The following is a 26,368-nucleotide window of genomic DNA, read 5'->3' on the forward strand; positions in this document are numbered from 1 at the left end:
CATTTCAATATGCAGTTAATATAAAAGTTTAGTGAAAAGTGTATGTTTTTTATAACAGCTTTTTGAACTCTGGTATGTACTTTACACAGTTAGCAATTTTAATTCAGAATAGCTACATTTCAAATGGCTAGTGCGTATCATATTAAACAGTCCAGGTCTAGACTTCTATCTAGTTCCTCTACTATTTTACCTTCCTATTTTAAACTAAAATAAAAAACCTTAACAAGGTATCTGACCACCTTTATTTCATGTAGCTCTTGTAAGAACTCCCAGAGCCTTGCCTCTTATTTCAATATTTCATAAAATCATTTAATTAATCAATTATGAGATTCTGACAAAAGTTCTGAGATCTCGTAAGAATATTTTTCTTATGCCCTCCCTCATATGTAAGTAAAAATGTGCCTGTATCTAAGCTTTAAAGTTTTAAGTGCTTTTTTTGCATCCATTGTTGCTATTGAAGAATCTATTATTAATTTGATTTTTAGTCTTTTTTCTCTGTAAGCTTTTGAATTTTTCTCTGACTTAGTGTTCTCAAATTGTATTATGCTTCTAGATGTAGGTTTTTCCTTTCCCTTTTGCATTCTTTGAACATTTTCTATGTATAATCTATTTTTCAATTCATAGAAATATATTTTAAATATCTTCTCATCTTCGTTAAAACAATTCTCTCCTTCTGAGATCTCCATTTTTCAGATACTAGTATGTCTATCTCTATCCTTCACATTTATCAGCTTTAAAATATATATTACATTGTTTTTCTTCTCTTCTGTCATATTGAAGAGGTACTCAATATGGTGTTACAATGAATTAATTGGTCTCTCAGATGTGTTCATTCTATTTATCCCTTCTATTGTGTTTTTTAATTTGAGTATTATATTCTTCATACTCAGTATTCTTCTTGGATCTTTTTATGTTTCCTTGTTCTTGAGTCAAAGTGCTATCTTACTCTATCTGTTTTGTTTTTCAAACTAATTTTAATTTTTTACCCCAGCTGTTTTAGTAGTTTTTGTCTTTGGAATCTATAGTTTTGCATTTTATATTTCCTTTGAAATACTCATACTTTTCAAAAGTCTTATAAGTTTGTTTTCTTCTGGGAGTTTGGCTACACAGCCAGGCAGAGCTCACTCTGAAAGGCCGGACTCATGCTTTCAGCCTCAAACGCTCTGGGGACAAGGGGAGGTGGAGGCCAGGAACCAGGAAAATGCAGTCAGCCACTCAGCACTGCACAAAACAATTCTTCAGGCAGGACTTCACTTTTTTTTTTTTTTTTTTTTTTTTTTTTTGAGATGGAATCTCGCTCCGTTGCCCAGGCTGGAGTGCAGTGGTGCAATCTCGGCTCACTGCAATCCCTACCTCCCGGGTTCAAGGAATTCTCTGCCTCACAGGCACCCACCACCACACCCGGCTAAATTTTTCGTATTTTTACTAGAAATGGGGTTTCACCATCTTGGCCAGGCTGGTTTTGAACTCCTGCCCTCATGATCCACCTGCCTCAGCCTCCCAAAGTGCTCAGATTACAGGCATGAGCCACCACACCTGGCCAACTTCACTTTTTGTTATTGGAAGACACAACTTGGATTATAATTCATAACCTTGGGGATAAGTTTGGATTTTTGTTGTTGTTGTGTTGTTCACTCCCTGCAAACAAAGGGCTTTAGACATTCACTGGTTTCATACCTGAGAGACCCTGTACCAGGGATCTGAGTTTTCATAAGTGTGTTCTGGGACTCACCATTAAACACGAAGATATGGGGCAAGAATTCCATAATTGTTTTTCTAGGTTTTTCTTCAAAGCCATACTAGGCCATTTTTTTCTCAGGCCAAAGACATTATATATATATATAAATGCCAGTTCAAACCCTTGCCCCACCTCTCTATCATTGCGGAGAGGAGTCTTGGGAGAGTAAGCCTTAGCCATGTTAGTTGAGCGTCTTGCTAGGAACCACTCATTTCTGTTTTTAGAGACAAGGTCTTGCTCTACCGCCCAGGCTGGAGTGCAGTGCTGCGAACATGGCTCCTCAAACTCCTGGGCTCAAGCAATTCTGCCACCACAGCCTCCTGGGTAGTTGGGATTACAGGTGTGAACCACTGAGCCCGCATTTCCTTTTAATAATTATTATGTCACCAGGAAATATATACAAACACTCTCAAACTTTCTCATATTTCCAATCTGTATAACATTTCAAAAATAATGTATTAATAATAAAGTATTTATGATTTTTGTATTACAAAATAAAACAAACTCTTTTTGAATCAGAAAGTATTGTCAAATCCAAATAATTAAAATCCTGATTCTACACCTAAGAAATCTGAGGCTTAGAATGAAGAATCTCATTCAACATCACCAGAAAAAAGCTGGTAGCAGAACTGGGACTAGAACAAAATGCTCCAATGGCATGTCATATAATGAGATAATGTATACAAAGTGCTTTACTTTCTTCTTCCTTCTCCACTGTGCCATCCAAGGAACCTCTACTCTTCCTCTTACTTCCTTTAGATTTCAACTTACACTCTCAAACGTGTTCTCCAGAATTGAGAAATGGGCTTCTATTTGCCTTTCATGATCTTATAACCATTCATCCTCTTTCAGAATTTATCTTTACATCCTGAAGAATTTTAACTTTATTATTCAGTACTCAATCATCCCTTTGATCATTTTAATTGCCTCATTCTAGAGTTTTTCTATCTTATTCTTGTCTTCAGTTTTAGCAATTGAAATTTTAGGCAGAAAGAATGAAGTTCTGAGGGATTTCCACCTGACAATGGGCATCTGTTGGTCATGTGAGCTAGCTGCAGATAACTGAGAGTGGACAGTAACTCCAAGCTTCTTTCCCTAGATACGAGATAACCCAGAGAGTTCGGCCTGCAATGCATCTGCAGGCAAATCACTGAAATTCTCTGGACCCTGTTAGGCATCTGGCAACAAGCGGTCATAGATGCTCCCAAAATGGAGAAAAGAAGTCCTAATGAGAAGTCCTCAAAGGATTTTAATTCCTTGGAAAAGCAGATCTGTTAAAGACAGGAAGCGACGATGAACCAAAGAGGAATCAACACCTTTGCGGAGTGGTTGTGGAATTCTCAATGTTATTTATGGTGCAAGCATCCTGAGAGATTGATATAGTTTGGATGTTTGTCCTCTCCAAGGTGCATGTTGACTCCCAGTGTTGGAGGTGGGGCCTGGTGGCAAGCGTTTGGATCATGGGGACAGACACCTCATAAATGTCTTGGCGTGCTCTCCACAGTGATGAGTGGTAATGAGTTCATGAGAGAGCCTGTTGTTTAAAACAGTGTGGCACTTCCACCCCCTCTATTTGGCTCCCTCTTTCACCATGTGACACACTGGCTCTCCTTTGCCTTCTGCCATGATTGGAAGCTTTCTGAGATCCTCACCAGAAGTCAAGCAGATGACAACACCACGTTTCTCGTACATCCTGTATAACCATGAGCTAATTAAACCTCTGTTATTTATGAATTACCCAGGATCAGATATTCCTTAATAGTAACACAAATGAGCTAACACAGAGATACTCAGTTTTTCTGATGGCAAGAGCCATTTCTTATATTGTAACCTGCTAATCCTTATTAACATGAGAGAGGATTCATTGTTCAGAACCAGAGTGAACCCCAGCCAAGTCTCCCTTTCTGAAGAGGGCCCTTTGCTTGAGCTCTCCTGCCTCAATTGCATCATTTGCTGCAGGAACAAACACAAACAAGTTCCTTTTCTCCTTGGAGGGCATTCTCACCACCCTTCCAATCATTGTATCATTGTTATTAAAATGGTGTTTATTTTCTGATAAGAAGAAAGTTTATTTCAAATGTTTGTAGAAAATACAGAAAAATACAAGAAAATATGAAATTAGCCTGTAATCTTATAACCCTAAGATTATCACTTATAAAATTTTGCAATATTTCCATTTAGTCATAGGTACTATAATTTTATATAGTTTTATGTCCTAGTTTCACTTAATTTGAAGAGAGTTTTTCCACATCATTAACTATTTCTAAAAAACACAATTTGTCCTAGTTACACACAGTGTCCCATTCTGTGGCTAAATCATAATTTATTTTCTGTTTGCCCATTTAAAGTCACTTTGTTTACCTTGTATTTTCTATTGTAAAAATGCTGTGATAAACATCTTTGTTCATCTTTTGTTCCTGTCTTTGATGATTCTGAATGACTGATTGCTGATAATAAAACTACTAGTTAAAAGATTATTTTAAGGTCTTTAATACATATTGCCAAATGAATGATAAGCTTAATTAAACTTTACAAAACAATGTATGCATCTGCTGCGGAGGTAGCAATATGCCACAAATACTAAAACAAAACAGAAACAATATACACTATAGTCTCCCCTATGAGCTGAAACTACCTACAGCCAAACAGCGTACAGTCCATAAAGCATGATTTTCCTATCTGATACTCTGCGTTAACATGACATGACTATTCCAGGAAATTCTTGACCCAGAAGATTAAGTTGGAAATAACTTTGAAAATTCATTGATCTCGATAATTGACTACTCCACATCTCTTCATCAGAGTAAATAGCTTCCTTCTTAGAAGGACAGATTGTTCAGCTGGAATCATCCAGTTGTTTACTCTGAGGTTTGCTCCAAAATCCTCACCTGAGTTCACCAATCCTGAACTGTTATATCACAACTTTGGCCCAGTCCCAATCAGACCTCCTCACAGAAACACCTGCCTTAAACCAGACCCCTCCAAATCACATAAATATCCCATCTTTATCCTTCCTTTTCAAAGACAGGGCTAAAAAGGTAGTGGTCTTCCTTATCCCAGGAAGCAATACACTTGGCTTTGCTTGACCCACAGGCTATTCTGTGGTCTCCTTGGGGTGCTGGAGGTCCACTGCCCTTCCACAGTAGTGAAAGATGGCAGCATCTGTTGAGCACTTCTGTGATCCAGGGCTTTGTCTTCATTATAGCATTCCATCCCTACAACAGCCCTATTAGTTGAGCCCTGTTATTCAAACTGCCAAATGTTACGTACTTAGAAAGTGGCTTTATGCTAAGAACTCTGCCTTAGCATGTAATAGCTCCAAAAACTTCTATCCTTACAACACCCAACAACAGAGACACCTCCCAATTTGGTCAGGGGAGGTCTAGTCCTGCATCTTCAGGGCTACCTCTGTATTATCACACGGAGAAGGGGTCTGCAGCACCTCAAGACGGTAGGTCCCAAACTGGGTGATTTTTTTCCCTTTCCTAAAATGCTTATTATAACATTTTCTGTACGTAACAAAATAGAGAATAGTAAACACTAATACATTCATCTCCTTGATTTAACTATTCTTAATATTTTTCATCTTTAATTCATTTTCACACTGCATTTTACTTCTTACCTATGCATTTGTTAAAAATAAAATAAAGGCCTTTTCCTGTATAACAATAATTATTTTCTTTTAAGAAAGTGCTCTCCCTCTGGCAATGTGGCAAATATTTTCATTAATTTGTGCTAGGAAGCTGAGCATTGATTTAAGACTCCTCACATACTTTTGTTCTTTCCACCCAAGTCCCAGTTCACACCTTTATACATATATACAAATCCATTTATTTTATACATATATACAAATCCATTTATTTTCCATAGTATAGATTCTGTCTCCATAATGCATCTCTGTCTACTTACTTCTTGCTCCATTCCCAAAACCAGAGACTGACAACATCTCCTGGATAGCTGAAATTATCTCTTAGTTGAGCACTCTGTTACACTCAGACCAGATAAGAGTTCTTAAAATACAGTGCTGACTGAATATACCACATCTTTTTGGAAACATTTCAGTAGCAGATTTTTTTTTTTTTAACCAAACTAGCAGCTCCTGATGTTATCTCTATCAACTTTCTACAAAAACGTTTGTTGAGATACTGCAGGAAAAAAAGGAAAAACACACACACACAACAACTTCCCAAAAGTGGACGCAGAGATACTCTATTTTTTCTATTCTATCTCTCTATGCTGGAATCTGGGAGCAACTTCTGCACATTGGTAAGGCTGAAGATGCATTCATGGTAAAACAGTGAAGGTGCAGTTGGATGGGCTCAGAAGGAAGGAGAAAGCTGCACCCTCTCTCCTAATCTGCTCCAGGCCCCCGATGCCGACACAAACCTGAAAACCATGCAAGGAGGCCAAAGTCCTCCTTCCACAAATGTGCTCAGCAAATGCTGTTATCAGGAAAGAAACACAGCAAGAGAGCAGACGCCAATGGTGACTTCTCTGTTAGATGGGGATACTCCCTGGTCTCCCTCACACGTGGTGGAAAGAGGAAGAGACTCAGAATGAGTAAACACTGCAGGCTGCCATTTTCACATTCTCCAAAAACATAACAGAAAGCAAGGTTAGAAATCATAATATGAGTCAAAGTGAATTCAAAGTGTGAGGGAACTTTACAGATGCCAAATATGACAGTGAAAATAGGTATATCTGTTATGAACAGGTAATTTTCAAGAACCATTATACAAAAAATATAAAAATCAGTATAGAAAGTAAAGCGAACAAACTGTTGGCAGTATGAGGCAATATTAGCAGTAGTACTATTATGGGAGACTTTAACACCCTCAAATATAAGATAGACCTCCAATGAATATAAGGATATAGATAACTTGATAACGTAATTGACAGGCTAAATTTAAAAACTTGCCTTCACTACATTAGAGAAGTACCTTATCTTCAAGTGACCATGAACCTTATAAAACCTGATCTACCATATCACAAAAAAAGCATCAATAAATTCTTAGTAGCAGAAATCACACTGATCACATTTTTTGACCACATTACAATAAGAATAGAAAAATAAGAATAGTAATTTAAACACACACAAAAAAAACTTAATAAGCAGGAAATTTAAAATCACCTTCCTAAATTAATATGGGATCAAAGGCAAACTAAAATAGAAGCCACTTTTGGGGGGGACAAAAAAAAAAAAACAAAACTTATCAAAATGGTGATAAACAAATCTTACACTCTTTATTGTTAGAAAGAAAAATTTAATATCAATTAAACAAGTTTCCTGAAAACTAACAAGATAAATAGAAAAAATAAAAATGAGCAGAACTAGAAATGGTAATGAACAGATTTAGAAAATATTCTTTAAATCATAAGAAAATGCTACATACAATTCCATTTATCGTTTGAAAATTAAATAGAAATAGGCGATTTGCTGGAAAACCACAAAAAACTCTCAAGATTTTTTTTAAAGTGGTAGAACACCGAAATACACCAACAATCATGAGAAAGACAACCAACAAACTATCAAAAAAGTTTTGGGGCTTCGGAACCAGGTCGTTTTTAACAATAAATTCTGTCAAATTTCTTAGCAGCGTATACTCTCCATGAAAATATCTATGTGCATATATATATAAGTCCACACCTCTACACGCATGATTAGCCTTCTATCCTGGAAGAAGACAAATTGCTTCCTAATTTATTTCATAGAAGTGCCCATTCCAACACTGGATGAAAGATAGTACCAAGATGAAAACTATAGAACAGACACAGTTACGAACATAGATGCAAAATCCTCATTTAAACATTAATAAATTAAATTCAATAGGATGTCTTTAAAAAACCACCCACTGCAACTGTTTACTTAGTTTAATATTAGAACATCTATTAATCGAATTAATAGGTAATATTAGCTCAACTGATGGAAACAAAAAGCACAAGACAAACTTCTCAACCGTTTCTTATTTTTTCAAAAAAGTGTGTTGTAAATCAGGAATGTAAGGATACTTTCTTAATATGACAAAGACATCCACTTCAAACCAGCAGTGTGAACAAGGAGAGGAAGACCAACAGGCTAGTGACTACCACTATTATCCAATACTCTGCAGAAGTTTTAGGCAAGGCATTGTAGCATGATGAAAAGGGGACAGAATTATCATTATGTCTACTTCAAAAACCCAAGGAATAAACTGAAAATCTACTGCCAGTAATGAGATAGTTGAACAATGTTGCTGATAGATAGAAATTTGAAAAAATAGCTATTTGAAAATAATCTTTTGAAACTACATAATGGAATAAAATAGCAACAATAGAACAAAGCAGGAAAAAAAGCATAGACTACAACATGTAGGATTAACTTAAATAAGACACATGTAAGAACTATAGAAAATATACAATTACAAAATCGATGTCAAAAAGAAAATGGGCTTCAATAAATGAAGAAGCATACCACATTCTGGGAAAGGAAGAGTGAATGATATAAAGATATTAATTCTTTGCACATGAATGTCCCTGTATTATGAAATTCCAATAACAAAATCAATTTGACTTTTCTTCTTTGGAAACATGATGAAGTACTTTTAAAGTTAAGCTGGCATAAAAAGCCAAGAATAACTAAGGGAATTTTATAAAGGAAGAATAATAAGAAAGGCCTTCTACACCAGACATGAAATATGTTTAACAAAATCTTAGTGATTCGATCAGATGATACGAGTTCAATAATTGACAGAAGGATCAGTGCAAAGAGATGAAATGTGAGTAGAATTAGACTCTGATGTATACAAGAATGATAAGAGTAATGTAGTGGGTATGGAAAGGGAATGGAGGGAGGGAGGGAAGAATACAATTTCAAAGAGGATAATGAGGAAGCCCTCCCCAGGAGGGTAATTTTGATCAAAGATTTTTAAAAGATGAAGGAGTTACCCACCCGTATATCTTGGGACAGAGCTTTCCAGGAGAGAACAGCAACTGCAAAGCCACTGAGGCGGGAACCAGTTGATGTGTTCAAGAGAGATGAAGGAGACCAAATCCTCCTCTTGCTGTAGTAACTGAGGCAGGGAAATAGTAGGAAATGGGACCAGAGAGGGACTGTGGTGAGCTGGGGATTGGATCATATAGTCTTTTACACCATTATCCAGATTTCACTTTTTACTCCAAGTGAGATGGCAAGCCATTGGAAGTCACGGGACAGAGGCATGGCAGGATCTGATTTCCATTTTTAAACGATCACTCCAGTTTCTTGGTTAAAAATAGGCTGTAAAGAAACAAGACTAAAATTGGGAAGACCAGTGGAAGGCTACTGCTAAAATCTAGCCAAGATATGATGAACAAAGTAGCAGTGCAGATGGTATGGAAGATTTTGCAGAAAGTAGAGTCAACAGGATTTACTGAAGGCGTGAAAGTGAAGTATGAGAAAAAGAGAAGGGTCAAGGGTGACTCCTAAATGTTTGGTCTGAGCACCTGAAGGATGTAAATTTCATTAGCTGAGTTGAGATGACCTCACAAAAAGTGGCTTTAGAAAGATCAGGAATTTAATTTGGACTATGACACATCTAGCCTGCTCGTTTAGACATCTAGGTGGAAATGTTGAGAAGGCTATTGTATTAATATATACTCTAGAGTTCAGGAGAGAGACACAGACTACAGTTATAAACCCTAGAGGCATAATATATAGATTTTATCAGAAGCAGTGAGTCCGGATGGAATCGGGGTGGGAGTGAGCATAGAGAGAAAAGTCCACGGGCAGAGGCCTAGGACCTGTCAACACTAGAGGCAGGATTGTGCCGAGGGGAGGAGAGAATTGCCAGTGAGGTAGGAGGTTGTGGTGATGAGTCTGTTTCTGGAAGAGACAGTGGTTAAGCTGTGCCAATACTGCTGACTGATCAAATCCCATCAAGACTGAAAACTGGCCAGTGGAGATAATAATGGGGAAGTCATTGGTGACTAGATAAGAGGTGTTTTGGTGGAGAGGTGGGATCTAAAAACTACAATGGGTTTTAAAAAAAGAGGAAAGAAATTGAAGTCTGTCAGCTGAGACTACTAAGAGCATTGCTTTAAAGGGAAACAAAAAGGGAAGAAGTTGGCACTACAGGCAAGGTTAAACATTCGGAAAACAAAACTAAAATAAACCTTCACATTAGTACATATGGCAAAGAACATTCCAGACAGCCTAAAGAGTTAAATGTAAAATAATAAAATATTAAAGCACTTACAGACAATATAGGTGAATAACTATCTAACCTTGGGATGGGAATGGATAATTTAAGCACAACAGAAAAGAAAAAAAAATATACACGTACAATTCATTTGATTGAAAAAATGCCAGGAAACCTTAAAATAAAAGTCATACATATTTGAATACATGACACAAATATGTTATACAATACTACTGTCCAATGCATTTAGAGAAAAATGCTGAAACACCAAGGGAAAATTCAGCAAATATCACAGACAAGAAGCACTACCACTGCCTAGATGTGAGAAACATTCAAACATATTTGTAAATGTAGAAGTTACAATCACAATACAATCACGATAAAATGAGGTAAATTTTTTTTTTTTTTTTTTTTTTGAGACGGAGTCTTGCTCTGTCGCCCAGGCTAGAGTGCAGTGGCCGGATCTCAGCTCACCGCAACCTCTGCCTCCTGGGTTCACGCCATTCTCCTGCCTCAGCCTCCCGAGTGGCTGGGACCACAGGCGCCCACCACCTCGCCCGGCTAATTTTTTGTATTTTTAGTAGAGACGGGGTTTCACCGTGTTAGCCAGGAGGGTCTCGATCTCCTGACCTCGTGATCCGCCCGTCTCGGCCTCCCAAAGTGCTGGGATTACAGGCTTGAGCCACCGCGCCCGGCAAAATGAGGTAAATTTTTTAACCTTCTTAAAATATTATCAGACGTTGTCAACCTCTAAAATTAGTTCTTATACTCAATATTGGCAAAGTTTGGTTGAGGTTTTAATTAGGTGAAATCTTACCAGAAAGCAGATTGGTTTTATTAGTAACTTTAGAAGTACATGGGTTTCGAACATTAGTTTCACTTCTAAAAATTTATATTAAGAATATAATATAGCCAGTCACGGTGGCTCACGCCTGTAATCCCAGCACTTTGGGAGGCCGAGGCGGGCGGATCACAAGGTCAGAAGATCGAGACCATGGTGAAACCCCGTCTCTACTAAAAAAAAAAATACAAAAAATTAGCCAGGCGCGGTGGCGGGCACCTGTAGTCCCAGCTACTTGGGAGGCTGAGGCAGGAGAATGGCGGGAACCCGGGAGGCAGAGCTTGCAGTGAGCTGAGATCCGGCCACTGCACTCCAGCCTGGGCCACAGAGCAAGACTCCCTCTCAAAAAAAAAAAAAAGAATATAATATAAACACATAGGCAAAGAAACATTTATCAAGTGCCACATCTGATGCTTAAAATTAACAAATCTGAGTATCTTCATTGTGAAATAACTGTCTCATGCAGTTCTTAACATTAAATAAATTAATATTTATAAAGTATTCAGTATAGTACCTTGACATATAATTAAATCTTATTTATTTAAAATCATTCGCTAAATCCTAGTTAGACGTCATTTGACAATCATTTGTTGAATAGGTCAATAAAATAGTCACATTGTATCAATTGAGAAAAGATGCAAAACCATATGTATTGTATGAATCTCAATTCATACATATAATTATATGTCTTTTGAGCGAGACACAGCTATTTGTTTTATATCATACAAAATATTACTATTAAGTCATTTGAGCCTAACTACTTAATAAAAGAAATACCATGTGTATTGTATGAATCTCAGTGTTGTTTGTTTGTTTTTGACACGGAGTTTTGCTTTTGTTGCCTAGGCTGGAGTGCAATGGCGCAATCTCAGCTCACCACAAACTCCGCCTCCTGGGTTCAAGCAATTCTCCTCCATCAGCCTCTTGAGTAGCTGGGATTACAGGTGTGTGCCACCACGCCCAGCTAATTTTGTATTTTTAGTAGAGACGGGGTTTCTCCATGTTGGTTAGGCTGGTCTCAAACTCCCCACCTCAGGTGATCTGTCCACCTCAGCCTCCTAAAGTGCTGGGATTACAGGTGTGAACCACCACATCCTGCCTATATTTTATATATATATATATTTTATATATATATATATTTTATATATATATTATATATTTTAATATATATTTTATATATATTATATATTTTTAATATATATTTTTATATATATTTTATATATTTTTTATATATTTTTTATATATAAAAATATATTTTTTATATTTTTATATACCTATATTTTATATATATATATAAAATAAATTGAGATTCACATAGTATATATGGTTTTGCATCTTACTTTCTTCAAAAGTATATATTTCATTTGACATATACAGGTAAAAATTTGGAAGAAAATATATCAGAATACTTATGGTTCTCTCTGGATAAGAGGAATCATTACTACTATTAAGAAATCAGTTATCAGAGAAGCAAATACTGCACATTTTCACTTTTTTATGTCCATGAATATTGAGTACTCTGGGACATAAAGAAGGGAACAGCAGACACCAGGGCCTACTTGAGGGTGGTGTGTGAGAGGAGGGTGAGGATTGAAAAACCACCTGTAGGGTACTATGCTCATTACCTGAATGCAAAATAATATGAACACCAAACCACCACAACACGCAATTTACCCATGTAACAAACCTGCACATGTACTCTGACCTTAAAATAAATTTGGAAAGGAAACAAATCAGTTCTTAATCTGTCTTTACTTTTAATGTCATTCTGTTTTTGCTGTTCTAGAGTTTTGCTAAAGCATGTCTAGATATGTATTTTATTGTATCTGTTTAAAACAAGAAAACATTTTTTTAGAAATGGGGACTTACTATGTTAATGGGGTCTTACTCCAGGCTGGAGTGCAGTAGTGTGATCAAAGCTCATCACAGTCTCAAACTTCTGGGCTCCAGTGATCCTCCTGCCTCAGCCTCCCAAGTAGCTGGGATTATAGGCAGGAGCCACCACGCCCAGTTTGTTTATTTGTTTTTTTTTTTTTATTCTGCTTGTAATTTGTTGTTCTTTCTGAATCTATGAATTTTGTGTTAAATCTGGAAAATTCTCTTGCCATGTCTTTTCCCTTTCTTCTTCTGGAACTTCCATTAGACATATGTTAGACCTACATGGGAGTCTCCTTAAGTTGTCTTTGACATTTTCCATTTTTTGTTTCTTTATTTTACATCCATGGTTCTCAAACTATAGGTCAAGGAATACTGGGAAACCAGAGTGAATTCACAGGAACACTGTGGGAATGTTTCATTTTTGAGAGAGACATAGCTATTTGTTGTATACTATGCAAAATACTAAAATGAAGTTGTTTGAGCCTAACTACTTAATAAAAGAAATGTTGGGTATTTCTTTTGCTCTAGGGGTACTATAAAAAAATTATTGAGGCACTAACACATGAATGGTGACATGAACCAAGGAAGTTTATGAATTTCTATTCTAGATTTTTGGTATTTATTTTGTTAAGATTGTCTTCCAGTCATGAATTCTTTCCACAGCTGAAACTAATCTGTTTCATATCCATCTACTGAAATTTTACTCTCAGTTATTATGCTTCTTATTTCTAAGAAGTTTTATTTGGTTAAAAATATTACTGGTGGATTTTAATGTTCTCTTATTCCTAAATTATATTCTGACAGCCATTTTTATTTATTTGTGCATAATTATATATACATATTTTATATTCTGCTTTTGAAACATTACCCCATCTGTAGTTTTCAAAGTTCCTTTTCTACACTATACTACGAGCACTGACTTTTCTTCATGGTGGTCTGTTTCCTCATATACGTGATCAGCTACATGTTTTAAAACTTCGTGGAAACGTAAGCAATGCCTGCAATTAAAGTGCATGCCTTCGGTGCAGATTTGCATTGTTTTTCCCAAGGATTTCAAGTCTTACCAACAACCTACGTCCAAGCTTACAACTTACGGGAGCCACATAGGAGTTGTGAATTAACACTCGTGGGAGAGCAGTCTTCAGTTCAGGATTCCAAGAAGCCTCTCTTTCCCCTCCATCCAGAGACATCTTCAACCCAGGCAAGCAGTCCCTCTCTCTCCTTCTGCAAGGCCCATGTTCCCCCTTAACCTATCTCAGCATCTTGCCTTTAGGGTCTGTGGCTCCAGGATGGACTCCGGCTGTTTTACCAGGTCCCAGGCTTTATCTCATATCCACATACAATCCCTCAGATTTGCGCTCTAGGGAATGAGGGATCAGAAACCGTCCTAGGGCAGAATTGGCTTCACCTTAACTTAGCTTTTTTTTTTTTTTTTTTTGGATGCTCTGTCGCCCAGGCTGGGGTGCAGTGGCACCATCTCGGCTCACTGCAAGCTCCGCCTCCCGGGTTCCCGCCATTCTCCTGCCTCAGCCTCCGGAGTAGCTGGGACTACAGGCACCCGCCACCTCGCCCGGCTAGTTTTTTGTATTTTTTTAGTAGAGACGGGGTTTCACCGTGTTAGCCAGGATGGTCTCGATCTCCTGACCTCGTGATCCGCCCGTCTCGGCCTCCCAAAGTGCTGGGATTACAGGCGTGAGCCACCGCGCCCGGCCAACTTATCTTTCTGAAGTAATATTGTTTTGTTGTTTTGTGTTTCTTGAACTTTCCCTTGCTTTCTTGCCAGATCACTATGCATTTAAAAATACTTTAAATATATTTTTCACAGTATTTCTATACACTGGGATTATTTCTGTGTATGCCTCATCTTACCATATTTCCAGAAAGAGGAAAGCATTTTTTTGTATTTTTACACTGAGGAGAAATTACCTTTATAGTTAGATGGGATTCCACTATTCACTTTGCTCATGAAAGCTCCCTGCCCCCTCACTCGCGCCTTTGCTCATTCTGTGTCCTCTACTCAAACTGTCTATGATGTCTAGTCTGTGACACGTTTCTGAGTCTTACCTATCCTCAAAGTCCGGAAAAATGCTGCCTCCTGCCTGTAGTCTCCCTCAATCTCCCCTGCAGCTTCCGAAGCTAAGCTTACCTGTATCTTTCCTTTGAGTATCTGTCACTTTCTCCCTCGTAGTGAATATTTAAGTACATCAGACCTTGCTCATTTGTGGTTATAGAAGTTAGTGCTTTGTTTACAAAGGCTTCAGATTTCATCATGGATATTATCTTTTAATTTTTGTGAGACCCAAATTTGCATTCGATACTCCAGGCTGAAGTTCAGAAGTGACTTCTATAGCTTGTAAGAGTAGCTGGGAAGGCCCAGGGCACCCATTACCAAGTTTATCGGCGTGGCCCATACATAGGCTAAAAAGGTGGTCAAACTTTGGTTCTTCCAATGGGAAGGGGAAAAAAGTTCCTAATAAGAAAATTGGCTTCTACTGTTGCTAATATAAAAGAAGAGAAAAATAAGTAGATCCAATCAAGTGATGACTTTGGCCAGAAAAAAAATTTTATGTATACATATACACATATATACATAACACACATATATATTTAATATATATTCAATATAATATACATTATATTATTTAATACAATACATATTTTTAAAATAATATTTAAAAGCAAAGATTCAGATTCTGCAGTAGTTCAGACATGAAAGGTCCACCATACATTCTGTACGGAAACTGGAAAAAGCAATTTATGAAGCTATTTTAGCAAGTTCTCTGGATAGTGCAAAAATTGTTCAAGTGAGAGATGGCCTAGTATAGAGTTTATGTTAATGGCGAGATTTATTTTAATAGCTTTATAAATTACTTGAGTTCTGCATTTATAGAATCATTAAGGGTCCAAAGGGGTCACTTATATTTTTCAGTTATATTTTATTGCATTTTATGTAGCAAATTATATGCTATAGTAAGATTCATGAATATGGGGATTGGTGAAGGTCTCAGGGTATATCGCTTGCAAATGTCAAGGATTTTATGAATGTTTATTATGTCCTGAAAGGTAAAATTCATGTCTAGCTTAACTTTCTCCCTGACTTCACCTAACAGTGCTTTTCCCATAGTAGGCCCACATTTGTTGAAATGAGTAGGCATTTCATTTGTTGAAAGAAGAAAAAAATGTTGCTTTTCCACATTTATGTTGCTTTTCCACATTTTGGCATTTCTCCTGGGGTGGGTTTACTTAGGTGTTGTCAGAGGAGATAAGTGAGGAGCATAGAGTCTTTCTTCAGTTTCCATTTGTGGAATTGTAACAAATAAATAACATCCTCATTCATTATTAATAGGCTTTCTAGAGATCAAAAAAGTGGATTCCAATTTCCAATGAATAATTCTACTGGCAATTATTTGCAGTTTAAATAAAAGGAAAGGCATTTTATGTGGACGATACAAGCAGTGGATAATTAAAATACAGTAACTGATTTACATAAATAATGAAGATGGGAAATTATCTCTGACTTCGTTTGCAAAACTCAATTTCCAATTCATCCCCCGTGAAGAGGATTAGCCGTTTCCACTCTAGCCCCACCTCTCTAGAGGGGACAAGAGCACATTATGCATATTGCACAGTTTTTCTCTGGCAAAGGTGTAAGAGGGATCTAATTTCAGCGGCTCACATTTGAAAACAAAGAACTGAGCCCATATAGTTCCTTTAAAATTTTTTAATTAAGAGCTATAAATAATGATTTCCAAAATACACAGGTGCATTCTCAAACACACCCTCTACATGCAACCACATACAAACATATGCACAAAGTGCAGTCACAAAATACCCAGTTGAGGATTGCGTAGTAGATGAGTTTTAAAACTAGCAGTAAATTGTTCATTCTCAAATTTAAAAAAAAAATGCTAACATACCTACTGCAACAAGAACAACAACAAACTACTACATTACTTATATTGTCACTTTTAAAAAAAAGGAAGAAAAATAATAACAAAAACCTAGGAGCTGATTGTTACATAAATGAATGCAAAAAGACTGTTAAGTTTTCGTTCCTCCATTTGGTGTATTTTTGACTTGGCAAAATGAAAGATGGAATATAGTGAGGCAACGAGTAAGGGACTGTGTGGCCATCTTTTGTGATCGGTCCCCTCATCCCAAGGCTTTTATATTGATAGAATTCCCCTATTTTGACTTTAGTCAAAAACCACATATTGCATGAGTTAACAGTTTCACTCCGCTCATCTTTCACTTAAAATTTTCTCAGGATCTGGAGGTTCTGGGCTGACAATCTCACAAATGTGATCTCAGAGTCCAGCATCCCACATTCAAGTTTCCACATTCACATTTGTGAGTACCAGGATGTACTATGTCCTGTATCAAGGACTACTTGCAAAAACAAAAGAGCGTACAATTAGGAAAATATGGGTTTATGGCCCAGTTCCACCGCTTACTAGCTGTGTGACCTTGAATAGTTACTAAAATTGTCAGTTTCTTCAAGCTGTAAAGTGAGGATAATAATAGAACCAAACTTGCATGGTTCTTCTGAGGAGCAAGGATAATACTTTATGTGAAAACCCCTGCATAACTGCATAACTTTAAACCTTTCAGTCCTTAGGACTCAGAAGTATGATGGAATGCTGTTCTATTTTGGTTCATTTATACACACTCATGGCTTCATTTTTGTTGTTGCTGTTGTTGTTTTCACATCAGATGGGTAATGTGCTGACGTCATAAGAAGGTTCAAGGGTGGCACATCTCACACATGCATAAGAGCCCAGCCATCACACTTACGAACCACAGAAGCACCTGCTTCATTTCTTTTCATCTAAGCCTAATGATTGTTTAAGTTTTTAGCACACCTATCTAATTTATACGACATCTTATTTCTCTGATGGTAAACCAACATTTATTTGTTGTTAACTGATGATGTTGCCTAATGATCAGGACCCAGATTGTAACGTGTTAGGTATCAGCCAAGCTGAATGCTGTCATGAGATAGACACACAAAAGGGTGGAGCTTGTTCTGCCTGCCACAGATGGAAGCCATTATCAATAACCCAATAATATCAATAGAGGCTGAGATGAGATGGTGGGCAGAAGCTATTTCCTCCACCATCTATCACCTTTTTGGCTCTTCCTGGGGAGTCAAGATGTGTTGCAGTCCGCAGTGTAAATGTTTCAGCATCATGTGCGCTTGGGAAATTGCAGGTCGTTTCATAAAGAAATGCCACAGAAGACAATTAGGGCCTGGTACACATTTCCTTCAGAGACCTCTCACACCTCAGCCAAATGACTCCTCCCTTCCCCTTTAAATGCAGGATAACCAGAATGGATCACTTAATATTTGTTAAGCATGCCATGCACTTCAAAACCTCTGCAACCTCGCTCACCTCTCCCCTCTTGCCTGCGAACCTTGCAATGCCTTCTTACTCCTGATATCCACCCAAATTCTCTGACTGCAAACTGAGTCATCCTTGATTAAAGCATTCAACAGTCACCTTATCTATGAAAGAGTTTCCCACACCTTGCCTAATGGAAAATTTAGTCACTTTATCACCTTCTACCCATGGCTCTTTTTACATTATGAAGCATTTTTCAAAGTGCACACCAACTGGGCCTGCTTGCATAGGAGAAGGATCTAGATTGCATGCAGTCTCATATCCCATACTGCTACCCAGCCAGGACAGCGTCAGTCAGTGAATGTCAATGAGAGATACATAAAAGACCCTTTACCCACAAAGAGTTAGAAAATCTAAGCCCCTGTTCCTCAGATGTAAACTATCTTAAACAGATGAAGCTAAGACTTGACTAAGAAAGTAAGCCTGGCCGGGCGCGGTGGCTCAAGCCTGTAATCCCAGCACTTTGGGAGGCCGAGACGGGCGGATCACAAGGTCAGATGATCGAGACCACCCTGGCTAACACAGTGAAACCCCGTCTCTACTAAAAATACAAAAAACTAGCTGGGCGAGGTGGTGGGCGCCTGTAGTCCCAGCTACTCAGGAGGCTGAGACGGGAGAATGGTGTGAACCTGGGAGGCGGAGCTTGCAGTGAGCTGAGATCCGGCCACTGCACTCCAGCCTGGGGGAGACAGTGAGACTCCGTATCAAAAAAAAAAAAAAAAAAGTAAGCCTGAGCCACATGGGTTTACTTTAGCCCATCTCAACCCCCATGAAGTGATAAGAAACCCACGTTGGGGGTGAGAGTGCAGCTCATAAGAGCACTGACGAAGAAGTAAGAGCTGTGCCAGTGGATGAAAAATGTTGATGATTGTCTAAACAATAGAAAGCCAATGGTATCAAAGTTGTGGGGACAAAAAGGGACAACAGATAAAACAAGAGTCCAAAATGCATGCAAGAGAGGGCTTGTGGGATGAGAAAGCCGAGGAGTGTGAGCAGGGGTTAACAGAGAATCTAGCGGGCAATCTGGGTAGATGCTGGTGTCTCTGAGGCTGCTAGTCTGTGGCGGTTGATGTTTGGTGTCAGCTTGACTAGATGGAGAATGCCTAGATGGCTGGTGAAGCATTGTTTCTGGGTCTGTCTGTGAGGAGACTGACATTTGAGTCAGTGGACCGGAACAGAAAGATCCCCCTCAATGTGGGTGGGCACTCTCTAGTCAGCTGCCAGCGCTGCTGGAGCAGGGCAGGAGGAAGAAGGGGGAGGAGAAGCTTGCGGCCTCTTCTGGCTCACTCTCTTCCCAGGTGGGGACTCTTGTTTCCTCTCCTCCTGCCTTTGGACGTCGGACTCCAGGCTCTTCAGCCTTTGGACTCTGGAACTTGCACCAGTGGCCTCCCCGGGGCTCTCAGGACTTAGGTTCCAGTCAGGGGGCTGTACTGTCGGCTTCCCTGGTTTTGAGGCCTTTAGACTTGGACTGAGCCACTACCAGCTTCTCCCCCAGCTTGCAAATGGCCTAACTTGGTGGGACTTCCTCGTGTAAAATCATGTGAGCCAATTCTCCCTAATAAACTCCCTTTCATGTATACATGCATCCTATTCATTCTGTGCCTCTGGAGAACCCTCATACGCAGCCCCTCCACCACCACCCCTCTCCTTCACTTGACCAAGTCAAGCCTGTGGTATTTGTAGCACTGAAAAGCAGTTTGTGTGTGGGCACTGGCCCAAAGAGGCACCACAAATGGTGACCATGGGTCCCTCCATGGAGAGGAGATAGACCCAGCAACACAGTATGAGCCTCCTTCCACTACCACACGAACTAGAACACAGGCAGGTAAACAGACCCAGGCCAGGAGGAAAGGGAAGTTTGGCAAAAAACAAAAGGAAACATAGAAAATCAAATCTTATTCTCCATTTGAAGGAAAACACACTTTTTAAAAAGCAGCATTCAATAGAGCAAAGAAGAGACAAAGACCTTAAGCTCTATTCATGTCCTTAGAGTTACTCTAGAAAAATGCTTAATCTTTAAACAGAAACAACTATATCTTGAAATTAAGAATGATCTTCAAAGTAAAATAATGGTTAAGTGATAATGTTCTAAATATTAAAACATCATAATGGCTGTAGATGAAGAGTAACAGCTAGAAGATCAAACTAAGGGTTTCTCCTGTAAAAATCATAAATAAGAAAGAAAGAAATAGAAAATATGAACAGAAAATTAAGAGATATAGAGGCGGTCTGAAAAAGAAAAATGAGCAGAAAAAAAGATAAAAAATATTTGAAGAAATTTACTTAGAGCTGAATAAATACATGGGTCTTCAGATTGAAAGGATCTACCTCATGCCAAAATGAGTTTTAAAAGGTTCACAACTTTCAACATTATGGTAAAATGTCAGAACACCATACATAAAGAAACATTTTAAAAATTTCCAGAGAGAAAATAACAGATTACTTACAATCACATAGAGATTAAATTTGCATCTTATTTTTTAACAGCAAAACTAAATGCTACCAGAAAATGATCCGAGATTGTTATTTTAAACCCATACTCCATACCCTGGCAAACTTGCATTCAAGTATGAGGACAAAATGAAGATTTTTGAACCTGCAAAGACTTGGAAATTCTGCCACCCATAAATTCTTCAGGGAAAAAAATATATGTAAGGAAAATCCCATAAAATAAAAAACAAAACCAAGTAAAAAGATACAAGAAAGAGTAGTAATCAAATAAAACACTAAAAGTTATAGTCAAGTTTAAATAACTGTTGATGCTTGAGGTTTTAAAAATGTATAAAATAACCATCTGGAACTAAAATCCCAGATGTTCTCAACCATGGAGTTTGCCAGAGAGAGTGGTGAGAAGTGTAAGAATACTAAATTTTTTATTCTTATATAAGAGAAAGATATAGATATTATAGCTGTCGACAGAATTGTTAAAATTGTTAAAAATATAAGTGTAACCACTAGAAGAATAGAAATAGATATATAAATTTCAAATCACAAGGGAGGGAATATAATGGAACAAAATATAAAATCAATTCAGCCACAGGCAAGAGCCAAACAAATAACGAAAAAACAAACCAACCAACCCAGTAAAGTTAAAGTATATCAGCAATCATACAAAAAAGTCCATTCTAAACTCTGAAAAATAAAATGCAGTTATATGTGGAGTACAAGAGGGCCCCTGAAATTAAAAGACATTGAGGGAATAACAAAGGATGGAAAAATGAATACTAGGTATGACACAGTAAGAAATAGATATTTGATCTTTGCACCTTTTTCCCCATAATTTCTGATAGGAGTGATGAGTATGTCTTTGGTTCTAGTGAGGTGACTCTTTGAGGGCCCTAGATCACTTCAGAAGGGGGCTGCTTGCTGGGAAGACCAAAGTATAATAAGCCCCTTGCAACTTTAAGCCCCCATCCTGACCTCTGGGGAGGGGAAAAGAGCTGGAGACGAAGTTGATCCCCAATGGTGCAACGATTTAATAAATCAGGCCGATGTAATGAAACCTTCAGGAAAGCCCTTAAGTATTAATAGGCTCAGAGTGCTTCCAGGTTGGTGAACACATCACGGGCCTGGGAGGGGGTGCACCCGGAGAGGGCAGGGGGGCTCCGTGCCCCCACACACTGCACCCCATGCCTTGCTCTTCGAATTCCTTCCGTTTACTTGTTCCTGAGTTCTATTCTGTACAATCAGCTGCTAATAATAAATAAATAAATTTCCTGAGGTCTGTGGGCCTTTCTAACAAATTATGGAACCTGAGAAAAGAGTCGCAGGAACCCCGATTTGTGGCAGGTTGGTCAGAAGCACGGTGGAAACCCGGGACTTGTGACTGGCACCTGAAGTGGGGCAGTCTTGTGGGACTGAGCCCTTAACCTGCAGGTTCTCTGCTAGCCCCACATAGTGTCACAACTGAGTTGAAGTACTGGGCTCCCCGTTGGTGTCCGGAGAGTAAAAGATTTTTTTTTTTAAGCCAACCTCAAGCAAACAAAAATAAAAACGAACCAACAAAACTCCACCATGCCACACCTAGATGAGTTTACAGAAAAAATTCCATTTGTTTCAGGGAACAGGAAATGTTTATGAGGCCAACCTAACTCTTTTTTGTTTGTTTGTTTGTTTGTTTTCTTTCTTTCTTTTTTTTTTTTTTTGAGACAGAGTCTCGCTCTGTGGCCCAGGCTGGAGTGCAGAGGCGCGATCTGGGCTCACTGCAAGCTCCGCCTCCCGGGTTCGCCATTCTCCTGCCTCAGGAGAGTAGCTGAGACCACAGGCGCCGCCACCAGGCCAGGCTAATTTTTTGTATTTTTAGTAGAGACGGGTTTCAATGCGTTGACGGAGACGGTCTCCATCTCCTGACCTCGGGATTCGCCCGCCTCAGCCTCCCAAAGTGCTGGGATTGCAGGCGTGAGCCACCGCGCCCGGCCCAACCTAAGTCTTACACCAAAACCAAACTACAAAAAGAAACAAAAGGAGCACTTTTTGTGAGGCAGGAATCTAGACCCAACATGGCGGCGTTACCCGGCGTAGCCGGCCTTTTGTTAGACTCCCTTCACCCTTGCACACACCCGCAGACTTACACGCCTCCGAGTTCCGGCTGGGCAGCCACGCTCTCCCTTGACCTGCAGCTCACCTGCATTCCACAAGTTCGTAAACAGCAGTTTCGGTTGGCGGTTTCCAAAGACCCCTTCCTCGTGACCCTTACTCAACTCCTGCCCTAGCAGTTTCAAGACCCCCTAGGCCCTCTTTGCGCAACCAGCTTCCCTCCCTTTCAGGCTATAAGAAGTCCCTACCCTCCTCCCTCAGCGCCACTTCCTCCTTCCGCCTTTGGACGAGGAACCGCGCTGGCAAGCCCTAATGAAAGGCTATTCTCACTGCCATTTGCCTTGTGTCTTCGTTCCCGGTTTGGCTCCAGCCTCAGTTTACCTTTACATTCTTTCTCTAAGATTCCTAAATAAAATGAGCAAGTCAAATCCAGCTACGAATTAAAAGAATATTATATCATGACAAGCACATTCAATTCAGGAATACCAAAATGGCTTAACATCAGGAACGCCATTACTGTAACTAGATATGATAATAGATTAAAAGAGAAATACAATGTAATAATCTTAATAAAAGTTGAAAAGCATTTGATAAAATTTAATGACTATTCCTGAGTAAACCAACAAACTTTTTGGCCAGCTAGAAATAGATGGAAAGTCTTTAATTTTATAAAAGCTTTAAGCAGAATCCAGGCAGGGTATGGTGGCTCACACCTGTAATCCCAGCTTTGGGAGGCCAAGGCGGGTGGATTAACTGAGGTCAGGAGTTCGAGACCAGCCTGACCAACAGGGTGAAACCCTGTCTCTACTAAAAATGCAAAAATTAGCTGGGCGTGGTGGCAGGTGCCTATAATCCCAGCTAATTGGGAAGCTGAGGCAGGAAAATCTCTTGAACCTGGGAGGCGGAGGTTGCAATGAGCCAAGATCATACCATTGCACTCCAGCCTGGCAACAAGAGTGAAACTCCCTCTCAGGGGGGAAAAAAAACACACAGAAACCTACAGCAATTATGTGTGTATATATGTGTGTGTGTGTGTGTGTGTATGATTTCTATTAGAGCTTGGAGCAAGAAAAAACAAAGACCACTTTCTACATTATACTACAGGCTTAGCCAATAAAAATGTCAAAGTAAATATATAAATAATATAAATATCACAAAGAAACAGAAAATTGTCGTAATTTTCTGCGGTATGATTGCCTACATGTAAAAGAATTTGAGGGTTTTACAGATAAATTATTAGAATAAGAAACTGTTAAGAAAGTTCTGTAAGGTGACAGACACATTCTCATCCATAAAAGTCAATTATTATGTGTTAGCACAAATTATAAACTAGAATTTGTAATTAAAAATAAATCCAGATCTATGCCTCTCTTTCTGTTACACACACACACACAGAGTAAAGTGCATTTGGAGAAGGAAAAAAAGCCCAAGAATGACATGAAAATTTTGAAAAAGAAAAAAATGGTAGGCAATTGCTCTATCAGTTTTACTATCACATGAAAAAAAAAAACTATTCTAATAAAAACAATTGGACTATTGATACGAAAAGGAAATACATGAAATAGAACTTAAGAATTAAGAAATAGAGGCCGGGCGCGGTGGCTCAAGCCTGTAATCCCAGCACTTTGGGAGGCCGAGACGGGTGGATCACGAGGTCAGGAGATCGAGACCATCCTGGCTAACATGATGAAACCCCGTCTCTACTAAAAAATACAAAAAACTAGCTGGGCGAGGTGGCAGGCGCCTGTAGTCTCAGCTACTCGGGAGGCTGAGGCAGGAGAATGGCGTAGACCCGGGAGGCGGAGCTTGCAGTGAGCTGAGATCTGGCCACTGCACTCCAGCCCGGGCGACAGAGCGAGACTCCGTCTCCAAAAAAAAAACAAGAATTAAGAAATAGATCCATGAATTCATGGGTATTTAGTTTTAGTTTTGTTGTTAAGGTATAGGATGTAATTTTCAAGTAAATATAGACAGGATATACTATTTATATGATTGTTTCATAGAAAACCAAACTACATAGATCTTCTATCTCACACTATATGCAAACCATACATTTTACAATTTCAAAAGGATTAGAGAGTTAAATATTAACAAATAAAAAACCCTTTATGATTATTGTTATGTTTTTGTTTGTTTGTTTTAAAAGTCTTGTTTGGGGAAGTTTTCCTAAGTAGACTTTCAAAGAATAAGTCATAGTGGAAAAAGTGGACAGATTTGATGAGAGAAGAATTTTAAACTTCTGTAACTTAAAAATAAAAATGTATAGGCAACGTTAAAAAACACGCAAATGTCTTTGAAAGATATTTTCAACATACAAATAAAAGTTCTATATCATATATATGTGTATAAAGAACTCCCAAATTATTTTTTTAATTGTTAAAGAACTCACCAGAGCACAAATTATGTTAAAATGTAATTCAAATACAAATTTCAAGTGTTCGATAAATACATAAAAATGTATGTAGCTCTACTAAAATCAATAAAATACTACTAATAATACCTCAGGTTTATTGACTGCCAGCCACTGTTTTAGGGTTTACTTGTGCTAATTTTGAAGCCTTACAACCAAGCTTTATAGTGAGTAGTTTTCCTACTGCAAAGAAAGGAGAGGTTGTCTGGAAAACCAAAATAATTTGCTCACAGATACTCAGCTAGTTGCAGTGGAGCTTGGGTTTAAACTGAATTTGACTAGGTCCTAAACCAGTTCACTACCCTGTGATGCTTTTATTGTTTTTGTTTTCTCAGTTATCAAATTGGCACAAGTCTTTAAAAAAGTCGATAATATTCAGTGTTAGTAAGGGTGAGAAAAACTTTTTATCCTTGGAGGCATTATAAATTGATAGTCTTTTTAGTGCAATATGGTGGACTCTTTAAAAACCGTTTAAAGCACACTACTTGACCCAAGAATTCCACTTCCAGGAAAATAACCATTAAGAAACAGTTAACACATGCAAAAGGTATTTACAAAAGAATGCTTATGGCACCATTATTTGCAAGAGTGGAATCTCAGAATCAACATACATATCAGTAAATAGGCTTCTAGTGAAACAATTTGGGGAAAATCCGTGCAATAAAACAGCATTCAATCTTTAATAAAAAGGAAGTAGGTCCATTCTTACTAAATTAATATGAATTGATATGGAACAGTTGCAAAACATGGTGACCTACTGTTCTCTGAAAAAATATTGCAAAAGCAAACATATTTAAACCTGTGTGTGTGTGTGTGTGTGCGTGCGTGTGTGCGTGTGTCTTTTTTTTCTGAGGGAAGAAGGTAAGAAGAAAAAAGCTTATGAGTTTGTGTATAATCATTTAGAAGAGACTAGGAAGACATAAGCAAGCTGTTTTCACTATTACCAATGGTTCCTGCTTGACAGAGGAATAGAAGTGTGTTTGGTTAGAAAGCAGAGAATGGGAAACTATGGACTTAAAGATGATACTTACTAGCAATAGCTATTCTTTGAGTCTTTTTCAAGAAGATATTCATGTAATATTTGTGAAATGAAAACAATAATAAAAGATAAAAAATAAAAGTGATGAAATGAAAACTGAACCCACAGAAAACGCAGACAATTTAAACAAGGACATTAGACAGCACGTTATTGCAATAGTTGCATACCATCAGAGCAATGCAGGGTCATGGCAGGGATGCCCATTGTCAGGCCTCTGAGCCCAAGCCAAGCCATCGCATCCCCTGTGACTTGCACCTATATGTCCAGGTGGCCTGAAGTAACTAAAGAATCACAAAAGAAGTGCAAATGCCCTGCCTCGCCTTAACCGATGACATTCCACCACAAAAGAAGTGAAAATGGCCGGTCCT

At 38.4% G+C, this 26,368-nt stretch overlaps 1 protein-coding gene and 1 non-coding gene across 3 annotated transcripts in view; both read right to left on the bottom strand.

The window, feature by feature from the left end:
- OPCML (opioid binding protein/cell adhesion molecule like) overlaps nucleotides 1-26,368 on the bottom strand; it is a 1,160,427-nt gene that overhangs the window by 1,041,432 nt on the left and 92,627 nt on the right. The window lies entirely within an intron of this gene.
- Nucleotides 17,321-17,422, bottom strand: LOC111522125. Its single transcript, XR_002725170.1, has one exon. It is a non-coding gene; the product is annotated as a small nucleolar RNA U13 (small nucleolar RNA).

This window comes from Piliocolobus tephrosceles, chromosome 13 (assembly GCF_002776525.5).
Source record: "Piliocolobus tephrosceles isolate RC106 chromosome 13, ASM277652v3, whole genome shotgun sequence".
NCBI lineage: Eukaryota > Metazoa > Chordata > Mammalia > Primates > Cercopithecidae > Piliocolobus > Piliocolobus tephrosceles.